The sequence below is a fragment of the Geotrypetes seraphini genome, chromosome 3, assembly GCF_902459505.1.
Source record: "Geotrypetes seraphini chromosome 3, aGeoSer1.1, whole genome shotgun sequence".
NCBI classification, from domain to species: Eukaryota; Metazoa; Chordata; class Amphibia; order Gymnophiona; family Dermophiidae; genus Geotrypetes; species Geotrypetes seraphini.
In genome coordinates this window covers 212,018,275-212,031,443 of record NC_047086.1, presented here as the reverse complement: position 1 = coordinate 212,031,443, position 13,169 = coordinate 212,018,275, and the positions used below count along the sequence as shown (strand labels likewise).

Below are 13,169 nucleotides of genomic sequence, written 5' to 3'. Positions count from 1 at the left end.
ATATTAACCAGCAATCTAATTTTAAATGTTTCAGAAAATACCTAAAGACCTATCTATTTCATGAATTTGTTACTAATAATTCCTAAATATTGTAACACTAGTTTTTAATTTATATCACTATGATTACTTATGTAAACCGCTGTGAATTTCATGGAGGTATTGGCGGTATACATATAAAAATTGTATTGTAGTGTAGTAGAGAATGACACGGGGATCGTTTACTGCGGTAAACCGTGGGTCACCGCAGTAAATCCACAGGAATGGAGACATTTGCAACTGATTTACCGCAGGAGTGGGGACAAGACTTTTCACCGCCCCGCAGAAATGGGGACAAGACCTTTTACCGCCTCGTGGGAGTGGTGAAAAGTCTTACTCCTGTGGTAAAAAAAATTCTGCCCGTATCAGACTCGGCATCTTCTCCCCAGCTCCTCTTGTGCCTATTTTACCTTCAAGAGCCAGCCATGCCACGATGAAGACAGAAGGAACCCAAAACCAAAGCCTAAGACCAATGTGATTTGAAGAATAAAATTACTAGACAACAAAAAGAAAAAAAATAAATCTATTTTATATTTTGTGATTAAAATATTTCAGATTTGAAATATGTATCCTGCTAGAGCTGGTATTAGACATAACTGGGGACCTCAAAGTCCAGGCTTTGCTTCTTTAGCTTCCAGCTGGCTTGGGGCTCGCTCTCTTACCAGGGGCAGTTGCCCTAGTTGCACTCCCCTAACATTATTCTTGCCATGTGTGACTAAAGTATTCTGTTAGCTTGATTTTTCTATGTAGCATTCTGTAGTAATTTGGTTTGTTCAGTTTTCACAATAGTGAAGAGGATATTTGTGAAAGGGAGGGGAGATGGGTTTTGTTGAACCTTGCTCTGTTTTATTTGTGTTTATAAAATGACAATTGTCAGAGGAGAAGCTTCCGCCCACACACATGCGACTGCAGGGCGGCACAGGTAGGCTTCGCCGGCATCAGTTTCTTTTCTAAAGCGCTGCGAAGGTAAGGGGAGAGGGAGGGAGATAGACTTGGCCAGAGGTAGGGAGGGAGGGAAGGAGCCGCACGCAAGATCGATGACCGCACACCTTCCATCCCTTAAGTTACTTTATGCCACAAAGATAAGGGGAAGGTAAGGAGATTCTTGGGCCACTGAAGTGCGGTGAGGTGGCGAGAGGGAAGGGTGGATGCTGCGGGGACAGGGCGGTGAAGGGGACAGCGGGGATAGGGACGGGACGGTGAAGGGGACAGCGGGTTCGGGGACGGGGTGGTGAAGGGGACGGTGGTCCGGTGACAGGGCAGTGGCAGGGACAGAATTTTTCCCCGTGTCATTCTCTATATTGTAGCTCTTGAAATGTTTGCTGCTCGTTCAGACCTCGGCTCCCTTCTGATGTCACATTCTGATTGTGGGACCAGGACGTGATGTCAGAAGGAAGCCAAAGCTGTGCTAACATCCAATCCCCCCTTCCCCACCTACACCAGCTTCCTCTTAAAACATGAAGTTCTACAATGGAGAGCGTTTCATTATACAGTAGAATTTTCTTTTCAGAGCACTGCAAATGCAGAAGCTCTGTTATTTAGAGCTGTCCCCCTTTCTTCTGCTACCTTTACCCCTTTATGCCCCTTATTAATTGTATTATTGCACTGAACTGTCCATCTTTTCTTCCTGCAGAACTGTCAGCTCAGCACATGAGGTTAAAAAGGACACTGTAGGAATTTCCATCCCAGCAGTGCAGCTTTGAAGCTGCTTCCAGGTATGTGCTAAGGCCAGCAACAGCTATGGTAGGTCACCTGCTATATCTTCTACATCAGTGGTCTGAAACTCGCGGCCCGGGGCCACAAGGTACTATTATGAGGCCCTCGGTATATTTATCATAATCACAAAAGTAAAATAAAACAGTTTCTCGATCATATGTCTCTTTAGCTATAAATGACAATATTATTATTAAGACTTAGCCAAAAGGAAAGATTTAAACTATAAAGAGTTTTACCTCATGCAAAGTTGTCATTTCTTTAATAAGACATTAACTATTTGTTCTGCGGCCCTCCAATTACCTACAAATCCAAAATGTGGCCCTGCAAAGGGTTTGAATTTGAGACCACTGTTCTACAAGCTACCTTATTAGTAATAACTGGATCCTAAGATATCATATAATCAAATGCAAGAATTTATCTCGCATTCATGCCGTACTTCATTCATCCAACATTACAGCTTGTCTTACTGGTCCTCAGCGGGCCACCAGACACTCAAACTACTCTCATAGTGCTGGGCTTTATGCTCCCACTCATCATCGGATCCAGCTTAATAGTTGCTTTAAATACTTGGAATAGTTATAATTTACTGTAATGTTAATCTTAAATAAATATGTACTAAAAGTACTTAGCTGTGCAAAAGACGCTTATCAACGGGGGTAGAGTACATTGTACATTGTTTGGATTCTAAGATATGCATGTCTAGGGTTACCAGATTTTCCAAATGGAGGACATGTCCGGGGAAATCCAGTCTGGTAACCCTATGCATGTCAGGACTACTTCGGCCTCCATCTCAGGGACTGCAGCAAAAGGCCTACATAAGGTGTTATCGACTTGCTCCAGGTCAACAGAGACCAATTGAGCCAGGCCTGATTTTGCCCACTCAAAGATTGTGTATTAGCAGGCCCAAATTTGGGGAAAATGAGGTTTCTGCAGTTAACTCCATTGTTTAACTGCATAAATCCTTTTTAATATCATCCTCTGGAATGTCAAGGCCCTGGATACAACAAGAGCAGATTCACATTGTTTAGTCAGACTCTGGCCAATTCTCAAATTCCCATGGTAGAGCCAAAAGTGCACATCCCATACTGTCGAAACAGCACAAAATGCTCAAAGGAAATGATAGTCAAATTATAAGCATGCTGTAAAAGAGAAAGCAAGGGGATAAACAGAAGAGTTTTACGGTAAGCGCAGTTCTTGCGAATACACACCACACACATGCAACCATAAAACAAACCTTGGCGCTAAGTGGCTCCCCTGCCCTCTTCCCCACCCCACCCCCGAACACACACGTGCCCCCATTCCCTTTCCCCATATTTTTTCACTTTTCCGGCGTGAGCAGCATGCCCACGTCAGTGTCGGCTCGCCCTTTGACATCACTTCCTAGGCATGGGTCCCGAAAGTGACATCAGAGAGAGCGCCGATGCCGACATGGGCAGCAACCTGACGCCGGGGAAGTAAAAAAGGTGAGGGGGAAGGCAAGGGGCATGTGCGGCAAGGAGAGGAGCGGGGGGGAGGGGGGACACTTGGCGCTGCTCTTCTGCACCTTCAAATAACAGCTTTTCAATTTATATGGAAGGCTTATATTTAAGTACAAAAAAAATACAATTGCTAATGTGTGCTTTCACTTTTGGATTTGCTTGGGCTTGTATACATTACTGTCTCTGTACCGGCTTCTACTTCCAAAAGAAATCAAAACAGGCAGATTTTAAAAGAGAAATCAAGAGAAATCCTCTCTTTGAACCTTCCACTGCCAGCTCTGAGCAGGTGTTGTTTTTCCAGCGTTGAGAGAAGGGTTTGTTTGTGTGCTGTTCTCTGGGCATTGGGAAGGCATAGGAAATGATGCCGTTAACACGCGTTTGACTACATTTAAATACAATTTGTTTCCCACGCCACAGTCCTCTGAGCATTCCGCGCAGATTTCTATGTGCACCTTTCCCACGCTAACTGGCCTTACTGCAGTAGGCTTTGAGAATCAACTTGCTAGAGCCAACTGATAACCCTAGCTGTTACTGAGGGCAGCTAAACCTCGGCCTTACATAAAGCAGAGAGCAAACTGAAACGTGCGTGGATTGGTCAGCGCAAGGTGGAAGAACCACACATTGTGTGTGGCATTTTGGATCTCACCAACTCTGCTTAAAAAAAAAAAATGCAGAAAACAAAGCAAACCAACAAAGAAATTCAGATAGCCCCCTGGAAAATGGAAAAAGAAGGCGGTGGCGGGGGGGGGGGGGGGAGAAGCCCTGAAGAAGGGACTCAATTCACATGCAGGATGTCTTGTCTTTTGCAAAACTTTGTCTCTGGCTATTGTATAACTGCTGCATGGGAAGAATGGAGCAACGGGGCAGTGGGGGGGGGGGGGGGAGGCAGGGAAAGGAAGGCAAAGGAAGAAAGGATGCACATATTTCTGAGGCAAGGAAAATGAAAAAGAAGGGGCAAGCAGAAACTGCAAAAGGGAATGGCTGAACATATATTAACGACTAGAAAGTCTTAAAAACATACAGATAACTACCAGGCTCTTCAGTGATTCAAGAAGTTTGCTCTGCACTTCCAAAGTTTGTCTAGTAATTGAGTCGATTGTTTGACCCCCCTCTGCTCCCCTCCCTTACCCTCTCCTTTTCAGCCCCTCTGTTCTTAGCCTGTAAAGCTATTTATTCTCTGTCAGAGCCCCCTATCCTACCCCCAACGTCATAAGCTCTTCTCCTGCAACTGGTAATTGGGTTGGAGTGACTGAAGGTTTGATTTAAAGCTAAGCTTCTTTGACCCAGCCATTTGGAAAACAATGAAAGCCCGGCGACTTCGGAGGTCTATTGGAATTAGTCCTTCTGCAGCAGGCCCGGCGTGGAGTGAATGTTAATAGCAGTGGCTACTGCTGGTGCCCCTTTAAGTGTTTCCGCCTTTAAAAAAAAAAAATTGCAAACACACGCAATTATTTGTCAAAACCCTCCCAGAGAAGGGGCAGATATCCCGCCTCCTTATATAGCGTTCACTTTCTGTTTTAATTAAACAACACACCAATATCCTGATGTAGCATCAAAGGGGTGAAAATAAGACCATCAGGCTGCCTCTATATAGATTCCTTGTGCCTTACTAGTCACTTCTTTTGAGCAACAAACATATCATGGTTGCTCGTTCATTATGTAGATGATTGGATAGGCTGGAGTGAGCTTGGACGGCAACTTCAGCATTTGAAACCTAGGACAATACCACGTGGACTTTATAGTCTATGACCCAGAAATATCAAAGAAGAGACGTTAATTCAATCATGTATTTTTAATGAGTATAACTAATGGGCAGACTGGACGGACTGTTTAGGTCTTTATCTGCCGTCATTTACTATGTTACTAAGTATGCAAACTTGCTGTAGGCAATACCTTCCTTTCTACTGGACTATCTTAATACACAAGACACTGCACAGAGGAATTGGAACGGGAATCTCTGGGTGCGCGCTTTGCTGACACTGTAGTTCTTTGGTATTAATAAGTTAGGGCCCCTTCTATCAGGCTGTGCTAGAAGTTTTTAGTTCAAGCCGGCATGATAAATGCTCCGACGCCCATGGAATTCCTATGAGCGTTGGAGCACTTACTTCGCTGGCCCATGCTTGATAAAAGGTGCAGCTTGATAAAAGGGGGAGGGAGGGGGATTTTGTAACAAAAAAGTCAAGAAGCATTACTATGTGGAAACTATGTTAATAAATATAAATAAATAAAAAAGATGACAGTCTAATAAAATCAGTAATTTAATACATTTTTTTGACTAGCTATGGAAGGCCAGAATCTTCTTCTGACCTGTAGGAAAAACTCCTAACTTTGAAAGGGCTCCTTTTACAAAGCTGCGGTAATCGCTCTGATGCCCATAGGGATTTAATGGGTGTCGAAGTGTATGTTGTGCGCCAGCCTCTACCACAGCTTTGTAAAATGGGAGGTAAGTTAAACAAAAAAAGGTATGGTTTTATTTATATTACAGTTAAAGTGGACTAAGATGTCGACCACTCTATATGTGGAGTCCATGGATCTCTACTCTTGGTGGAAAAGTCTGAACTGAGTTCTACTTTGAGTTCTACTCCTGAAGGAATTTTTCACGTGCAGAATTTGCACAGAATTCCTCACCCCTGCAAGACGTGCAAAATTCAGTGTAGGCACAGGCAGCAGCGGTGCTGCTCACTCTCTTTCCCCCTCCAGTGTTAAGCTCCCACAGAAAGAAGAGGAAGTGACCTATTGTGCAGCTGATCACTTCCACCAAGATCTCAGAGGGGGAGGGGGGAAAAGTGAGCTGAGCAACCGCCATGGTTGAAAATGAGAAGGGGCCTCAAAATAGGTGAGTGTGCAAGGGGGTGGGGATTAGGGACAGAGTAAAAGGGTGAGTGTGCTAAGGAGGGATGGAGGGCAAAGTAAAGGGATGCATGGTGCTCTGATCTCCTCCCTTGGCTTTCAGTATGACCTCTATGCTGATGACTCACAGATCTATCTATCTCCACTTGAAATCTCGACAGACAGTCCTGGCTTTCAACCTGCTTGTCTGACATTGCTACGACTGAGCTCTTTTTCTTTCCACCTAAATCTGTCTTTCCTCATCTGCCGTTCTCTATTTCTGTGAAGAACACCTTTATCCTCCCTGTCTTGTCAGCTCGCAAGCTTGGGGTAATCTTTTACTCATCTTCTCTTCACATATCCAACAGACTGCCAAAACCTGTTGTTTCTTTCTCTACAATATCGCTAAAATCAGACCCTTCCTTTCTGAGTGCACTGCCAAGACCTTCATCCATACTTTCATCACCTGTCGCCTAGACCAGTGATTCCCAATCCTGTCCTGGAGGAACACCAGGCCAATCGGGTTTTCAGGCTAGCCCTAATGAATATGCATGAGAAAGATTTGCATATGATGGAAGTGATAGGCATGCAAATTTGCTTCATGCATATTCATTAGGGCTAGCCTGAAAACCCAATTGGCCTGGTGTTCCTCCAGGACAGGGTTGGGAACCACTGGCCTAGACTACTGCAACCTGTTTCTCACTGGCCTTCCGCTAAACCATATCACTCCCCTTCTATCTGTTCAGAATTCTGCTTCACGCCTCATATTCCATCAATGTTGCTATGCCCTCATTACCGCTCTCCTCAAGTCACTTCATTGGCTCCCTATCCGTTTCCACATACAGTTCAAATTCCTCTTACTGACTTACAAGTATATTCATTCTGCAGCTCTTCAGTATCTCTCATCTCTCCCCACACTCCCCACTGGGCACTCCGCTCATCGGATAAGTCTCTCTTATCTGTACCCTTCTCCTCTACAGCCAATTCCAAACTCCGTTCCTTCTACTTTGCTGCACAATATGTCTGGAACAAACTGACTGACTTAATACATTAGGCTTTGTCTCTGGCAATATTCAAATCCAGATTCAAAGCCCACTTCTTTAAAGATGCTTTCAATTCCAAACTCCAGCCCACCTTCTAAGCACCAATATCGTCTTATCATTCCCTCTGTAATTTCCCCATCTAAGCACAATGTATTGATGCACCTTCTTGTCCAGTTTGTCTGTCTTTGACTAGATTGTAAGCTCTTTTGAGCAGGCACTGTCTGTTCTGAGTTTTGATGTACAGTGCTGCATATGTCTATTTGTTAGGTGCCATCGACTCGTGCTTGAGTCCTAGCGACTTGATAACTTATGGATCTAAAAAGAAATTAGTTTTGTGCTAGTTCAGAAAGGTCCTCCAGCGTCATCCCCATGTTTGTTTTCAACATGTCCAGCCATCTGATTGCAGGTAGCTCTCTTTGCCTGGTTCCTTCAATCTTCCCAAACATAATGTCCTTCTCCATTGATCTCTCTCTTCTGATGGTGTGACCAAAATAAGACAGTCGTAACTTCATCATTTGGGCTTCAAGAGACATAACCAGTTTGATATCTTCCAGGATCAATTTGTTAGCTCTTCTGGCAGTCCACGGCATACCTAAAATCCTTCTCCAGCACCAAAGCTCAAATGAGTCAATCTTCTTTCTGTCTTGTTTCCGTAGTGTCCAGCTTTCGTATCCTTAATTGACCACTGAGAAAATGAGTGTGTGGGCAAGTCTGATCTTCATTTGGAGTGTTACCTCCATGTCATTGAATACTTTGTAGAGAGCCTTCATTGTAGAGCGACCAAGTGCTATTCTGCGGAGTATTTCCCCCCTGCTAGTTGCTTCTTTGTTTACAAAAGAGCCCAGGAGATTGAAATCATTTACAACTTCTATTCTATTGCCTTCAGTTTTCATCATTTTCCATGTTTATGATCTTCATCTTGTTTATGTTCAGTTCTAATCCCATTTATGACTTTCAACTTTGACATGTTTTCTTTGCTGCTGGTAATGAGCATTCTATCATCTGCATAGCACAGGTTGTTTATATTTCAGCCACCAACTTTGAAACCGACACTCTCTTCTTCTAAATTTGCTTTTCTGAAGGTGCTTTCACTGTACAAATTGAACAGGTAAGGTGACAAGATGCATCCTTGTCTGATACCACGTTTCATTGGGAACCAATATTGGGAACCAATTGGTGTTGCCGTATTCATTACTTACTGCATCTTCTTGATTTTCATATAGGCTCTCTATCAGCAGAGTTATATGTTTGGGTATTTCCATTTGCAATAGAGTTCTCCATAGTTTATTGTGATTCACACAGTCAAAAGCTGTGCTGTAGTCGATGAAGCAAAGGTATAGGGGTTTTTGGTATTCTTTGTCCTTCTCCAATATCCATCTAACATTGGCAATAATGTCTCTTGTTCCTTGATCTTTTATGAAACTAGCCTGAACTTTGGGTACTTCTTGCTCAACATATGATTGGAACCTTCATTGTATTATTTTCAGCAATATTTTGCTGGTATGTGGAATTAATGCAATTATTCTGTAGTTGTTACAGTCCTTTGTGTCACCTTCCTTCGGTACAAGTATGAACAGTGATCTTCTCCAATTGGTTAGCCATGCTTTTTCATTCCAAATCTGTTGACACAGTCAAGTGATGGCCATGATAGCACCTTCTTAGTCTTTTATTCAATTGGAATACCGTAAATACCAAGTGACTTGTTTTTCGATAAAGTTTTAAATCGCTTCTATGACTTTTAAGGACATAGTTATTGAGGCACAAAATCTATATATACCATGTGTCAAAAGGGATCCAAGAGGAAAAAGAACAAGGAACTGGCGTGGCTTACTGTAGTGGTGAAGGAAGTGATCAGAGACAAGAAGACTTCATTTAAGGAATAGAAAAGGTCAAAAACGGACAAAAACTGGAAAAAGAACAAACAATATCAAAGAGGGTGCCTTAAGGCGGTAAGAGGGGCCAAAACAGACTACGAGGAAAAAATAGCCAAGGAGGCGAAAAACTTCAAGCCGTTCTTTCGATATATCAAGGGGAAACGTCCCGTGAAGGAACCAGTGGGGCTGTTGGATGACCATGGAATAAAGGGAGTGCTAAAGGATGACAAAACCATTGCCGACAAACTGAACGCATTTTTTGTATCTGTATTTACCAAAGAGGATATACACAACATACCAGAAGCTGACACGCTATACACGGGAAACGAAGATGGGAAAATGACTGGGTTGACGGTCAGTCTAGAAGAGGTATGCAGGCAGATTGATAGGCTTAAAAATGATAAATCCCCGGGACCAGATGGCATCCATCTGAGGATAATCAAGGAACTGAAAGGGACTATAGCTGAACTGCTTCAACTAATAGCCAATCTGTCAATCAAATCGGGAAGGTTTCCAGAAGACTGGAAGGTGGTGAATGTTATGCCGATCTTCAAGAAAGGTTCAAGGGGAGATCCGGGAAACTATAGACCAGCGAGTCTGACCTCGGTCAGGAAAGATGGTAGAGGCGCTGATAAAAGACCGCATCATTGATTACCTTGATGGACCCAATCTGATGAGGACCAGCCAGCACGGCTTCAGCAAAGGAAGATCTTGCTTGACAAACTTGCTTCACTTCTTCGAGGGAGTAAACAGGCAGATAGACAAGGGTGACCCATCGACATTGTATATTTGGATTTTCAGAAGGCGTTCAACAAGGTTCCGCATGAATGACTACTTCAAAAAATTGTGAGCCATGGAATCGAGGGTGAAATACTCATGTGGATTAAAAACTGGCTGATGAGTAGGAAACAGAGTGGAGGCCGCACCTTCAAAAAGATCTAAAAAGGATATGGTCGGTCCAGAGGAAGGCTACTAAAATGGTATGTGGTTTTCATCATATGGGGATAAACTTAAAGATCTCAATATGTATACTTTATAGGAAAGGTGGGAGAGGGAAGATATGGTACAGATGTTTAAATACATGTGGAGGGGCATAATCGAAAGGGACGTCTAAGTCCATTTACGTCCATCTCGCAAGTCGTCCAAAGTTAAAAAGAGCTTTCGAAAGAGACGTCCAACTTTTTTTTACTTTCGAAAATCGTCTAATTATACATCTTGCCAATCTGATGGTCCAAGCCGCGAAATCGTCCATCTTTATACCACATTTCCATCCAACTTTCCGTCCAAGTCCAAAACACCTAGAACAAGCCCTGTTGGACGTGGGAGGGGTCTGCAAAGTGATGGATGGAAAACCCAGACATGCCACCTAAATAGTGGGGTACCTTACAGGGCACCGCTGTGAACTTCACAAAAAGGGTGCCTTGGCATCTCCTCACTACAGCTCCCTTATAGGTCACGGTGAGCCTCCCAAACCACCTCCAGAATCCCCTAGACCCACTTATCTACCACCCCAATAGCCCTTATTGCTGCAGGAGCCACATATATGCCAGTAAAAAAGGGTTTTTGTAGATCACTATCAGCTTTTCTCGATGAATCAGCGCTAAATATTTTAATACATTCATTGGTAATATCAAAAATGGATTATTGTAATGCCCTATATAAAGGAGCCTCTTTAAAAGAAATACGTAGAATCCAGATCATTCAAAACACCGCAATAAAAATAATTATGAAAAAGAAAAAATTTGATCACGTAACACCACTTTTAAAGGAAAACCACTGGCTACCAGTAATCCATAGAATCACTTATAAGATAGCTCTACTTACTCATAAAATACTCATAAATAAAACCCAGACATTTCTAGAAAGATATTTAATACCATACTTCCCATTAAAATCTTTAAGATCAGAAGACAAAGCCCTATTAACAGTCCCTTCTTTAAAAGTTATATACTCTAGGAGAGACATGATTTTTTCTGTTTCGGCCCACCACATCTGGAACTTACTTCCAATTAATCTAAGAGAAGAAAAACTATTGAATAAATTTAAAAGTCTTCTAAAGAGCTGGCTTTTTAAAGACGCTTTTTACTAGATCAGTCTTACTATATTTTAGGATAGGACAAGGAGGTTCACTGTAATATGAGGGTATTTGTCTCCCATCCTGTGTGTTCTAAACCTATACCCGATTTTATTTTTGTTTTTATTTTTTTAATATTGTAATTTAAGATCCCCTCTTGCCTAATGTTTTAATGTTAATTAGCAATATATGTGATATTTGTGGATTTTATTATTTTATATTTTTATCTGATGTAAATCGCATTGAAATAAGATTTTGCGATCTAATCAAAGAATTTATTAAACTTGAAACTTGAAACTTGTGTATAGGGGAGGGCACATGTAAGTATCAATGCAGTGATTACAGGGGCTTATGGGCATGGGTCCTCTTCTCTATGGGTCCCTAACCCACCCCCAAGATGACTTAAGCTACCTCTGGGCTGGACGACTAGGCTTTCCTATGCCAGGCAGCTAGGTGATGATGGTCTGGAGGCTGAAATTTAAAGTTGTGAATAAAATTTGTATGGGGGTGGGGGGAGGGGGTTTGGTGATCACTGGGGTAGTGTGTGGAGGTCTGTGTTATGTGTTTGAAGTGCTTATCTGGTGAGTTTAGGTGGGTTTTTGTGACTTAGACCATGATTTACATGGTCTAAGCCACAACATCCAAGTTCTGTCTAGACTCTGTTGTAAAACTTTCGATTATAAATGCTGTACGACTAAGTCTAAGCCAGTCCATGTCCCACCCAACTCCTGCCCTCGACACGCCTCCTGAACCGCCCCGTTTAGCTTTGGACATTGAGTGGCACTATTAAGGCCTAGGTCGTTTAAAAATATGTCCAAAACCCGTTTTTATTTTCAGCGCTTGGACGTTTTTGAGAAATGTTCATCCAAGTGCCGACTTAGGCCGGTTTTTGGACGTTTTTCTCTTTCGATTATGAGCCCCTTGTGGCGTAAATGCGCATAAGTCAAGTCTCTTTCATTTGAAAGGAAGCTCTGGAATGAGAGGGCATTGGATGAAGTTAAGAGGCGATAGGCTCAGGAATAATCTGAGGAAATACTTTTTTAAGGAAAGCGGGATGCGGGAAACAGTCTCCCGGAAGAGGTGGTGGAGGCAGAGACTGTGTCTGAATTCAAGAAGGCGTGGGATAGGCAAGTGGGATCTCTTAGAGAGAGGAAGAGATAATGATTACTGTGGATAGGCAGACTAGATGGGCCATTTGGCTTTTAGCTGCCATCATGTTTCTATGTTCTATGTAATTATTGCTGTTAACTGGAAGTGAAATAGATTTTTTAATTCTGCGTGTGTTTCTTCCTGTGCGCTATTCTATAACCCCACGCACCTAAATCCCCTAGTACGCAATTCAAAAGAGGGCATAGCCAGGGGCATTCCAAATATTTGCACATAGTTTCAGAATACTGTCATTTTTGCACCCAAATGCCAAGAGTTTGGTGCCACCAAACAAGGACTAGATATTCAAAACCTCTTAAAAAAATTCTTCAATAACTGTATGTGGAAGCCTCAGTCCCACCACTCCACCGCTTTACCGTTTGCGCCTGCGGGGAGAATTATGTGTTAATCTTCATCTTTGGCTATTTCGCATTCGTAAATATTTGAAGCATAAATAATTTTAAATATATTTCAATGTGCGTTTTAAAGTGCTATGTGCCATTCTCTTTTTATTTATTTATTTATAATACTGTGTACTTATCTCTGCGTCCGCCAACCTGGGAGCCAAACTCGACATGTTTCGCGTTATTACGCTTTATCAAGGGTCTCCCGAGGTAGCCGCTGTCATCCGACTCCAAATACAAAACTTGTGCAAGCAAGTGCAAGAGAATGGCACATAGCACTTTAAACGCACATTGAAATATATTTTTCTAGATATGTGGTAAGTTCGGCGTTTATCACCCCTTCTGCTATTTTGGTGATTAGCGGGATGTTTGCAATCGGTCTGTAATTAGACGGGGTGTTGGGTGGTTCTTTCATGTTTTTTATGATTGGAGTTATCGAAATGTGGCCCTGTTCTGCTGGGAAATTACCAGTGGATAGTAGGAGGTTTACCCATGCCAACATATTGGCTTTAAAGTGGATTGGAGCTGTTTTCATAATGTTAGGGGGGCAGGTATCCAGTCTACAGAAG

The 13,169-nt window shown here is 42.6% G+C and overlaps 1 protein-coding gene across 1 annotated transcript in view; it reads left to right on the top strand.

The window, feature by feature from the left end:
* GLI1 (GLI family zinc finger 1) overlaps positions 1 to 13,169 on the top strand; it is a 329,009-nt gene that overhangs the window by 189,294 nt on the left and 126,546 nt on the right. The window contains exon 3 of the mRNA XM_033938485.1: positions 1,670 to 1,751. The gene's annotated coding sequence lies outside the window, so the exon portion shown is untranslated. The remainder of the gene's footprint in view (positions 1 to 1,669; positions 1,752 to 13,169) is intronic.